We start from the raw sequence: 2,500 nt of genomic DNA, 5'->3' as shown, positions 1-2,500 counted from the left end.
ATGACATTGGACAAATGTGAATGTTGGATGGACAATGAGCAACAGGAAGAGGATCAAGTGAGCGGGCAAATGCATGAGAATGATAATGAGGAGGAGCAACAGGAGGACGCAGAAAAATCCAAGGAAAAGAACATAGGAAATGGACATGAATTAACAACATCAACACAGGAAGAGGAAGAGACATGGACACCAATGCAGATAACGGCGAGTATACAGAATATACTAGACAAAGTGGAGGAGCAGGAAGGAGTCAACGAAGAAGGGGAGCTAGACATTGAGAGTGGAAACATCACGGATGGTGGGAGCACGGGGGCATCGAACAAAAGAAGAAGAGTGAAAAAGGTAACACCAAATATTGAAAAAGCAAGGAAAAGAGTGGTGAAGGAAGTGTTTACAGAAAATCAGGACAGTGGTGGACTTTTAGAAGAGGGAGAAGATATGGACTAATAAGATGGGTATTTTATCGTTTTTGTTTTACTTTATGGTGTTGAGAATTGTGTCCTTTAATGCAAGAGGATTATTGAATGTTTTGAAATTTGAAAAGATGAAAGAGTTGTGTAAAAATGATGATATGATTTTATTGCAAGAAACTAACTGGAAAGGAAATGTAATGGAAGATTTTAAAAGAAGGTGGGATGGGGAAATATTTTTTAGTAACGGGGAGAAAAGTTTGGGAGGAGGAGTGGCTATTTTGATTAAAAAAGGGAAAGCTACTATGACAACACAAATCTATGATGATAAAAAAGGGAAATGTATTGCAGTAGAAATTGATTTTGAGGATGAAAAATTTATTGTAGTAAATATACATGCACCAAATGAGGAAAAGGATAAGAAAATGTATTTTAATGTTTTAAGAGACATAATAGAGAAATGGAAAAGGGTGGTGGTTGCAGGGGATTTTAATACTGTTTTTAGCAAAATAGACATGGCTAATGGGATGGTTTTTAGGACGGACGGTGGAAGGAAGGAACTTAAATTATTGATGGAAGAAAAAAATATGATTGATGTTTGGAGAGAAAGAAATGGAAAAAAGAGAGAATATTCCAGAAAACAGTTAGTTGGGAATTTTATGTGCCAAACTAGGATAGATTATTTTCTGAGCACAAGAAATTTGGATTGTTTTATTGATGATGTACTTTATAAAGAAACAACTTTAAGTGATCATAAAATGGTTTTAATGAGGATGGATTTTAAAAGGGAAACGAAAGGGCCTGGGGTATGGATTTTAAATACAGAAATCTTAAATCATGAAAGTTTTAAAAATGGGATAGAGAATTTATTAGATGAGGAAAAAAAAGATGCAATGTATTTAGAAGATAAAAGACAATGGTGGGAAAATGTGAAATTTGAAATAAAGAAATATTCAATTAATTTCTGTAATATACTGCAAAGGGTGAAAAGGACAAAGGAAAAAGAAATAAGAAGAACGTTAAAAGAAGAGTTAAACAAAAATGAAGTAAATGTGCAAAAAGTGTTTGAAATGGAGGAGAAGCTTAAAAAAATGGAGGAAGACAAATGCCAGGGAGCGATGTTGAGAAGTAAAGCTAAATACACAATAGAGGGGGAAAAATGTAACAGATTCTTTTTTAATCTCGAAAAAAGTAGGGGAAAAGCTGAAATGATCAAAGAGCTTAAAAACAGAGATGGCCAGTCGGTTTTTAATACAGGAGAGATTTTAAAAGAAATAGAGACTTTTTATGAAAAGCTTTTTAAATCAGAAGGGGTGGAGGAGGAGAAGGGAAATGTTTTGTTGCAAAGAATAACTAGGAAAGTTGGAGAAGAAGATAAAATAGACTGTGAAAAGGAGATAGAAACGGAAGAAATTATACAAGCTATAAACTCCCTAAGAGTAAAAAAGAGTCCAGGAATAGATGGTATTGGAAGTGAATTTTACAAAGTTTTTAAAGAAAAACTCAGTGTGATTTTAAAGGGGATTTATGATGATATTTTTAGGAAAGAAGGAGTCAATCCAAGAATGGGGTTAGGTTTAATGAAAATAATTTATAAGAAACAAGGTGATAAAACAAATTTGAAGAATTTTAGACCCATCACAATGCTAAATACTGATTTTAAGATTTTAGCTAAAGTTTTAGCTAACAGATTGAAGAATGTAATGCCAAGTATAATTGAAACTAATCAAGCATATGGTGTAAAAGGGAGGGACATAGCAGACATTACAAGTAGCATAAGAGACATAATAGGTTATATAAAAGAAAAGGAAAAGAAAGCATATGTTATAAGGTTGGATTTTGAAAAAGCATTTGATAGAGTGGAGCATAAATTCTTATTTTCTGTTTTAAAGAAGTTCGGTTTTGGGGAAAATTTTATTAAATGGATTGCAATTTTATACAAGGATATCTTAACGAAAGTAAAATGTAATGGATTTTTAAGTCAACCTTTTAAAGTTTTAAGGTCTATAAGGCAGGGGTGTCCGTTATCAGCACAGCTTTATTCTTTGGTGGCAGAACCTTTAGGACTTTTAATAAATAAGGAGGAAGGA

The sequence above is a fragment of the Carassius carassius genome, chromosome 43 (genome assembly GCF_963082965.1).
Source record: "Carassius carassius chromosome 43, fCarCar2.1, whole genome shotgun sequence".
NCBI classification, from domain to species: domain Eukaryota; kingdom Metazoa; phylum Chordata; class Actinopteri; order Cypriniformes; family Cyprinidae; genus Carassius; species Carassius carassius.
Note: the sequence above shows the minus strand (reverse complement) of the source record.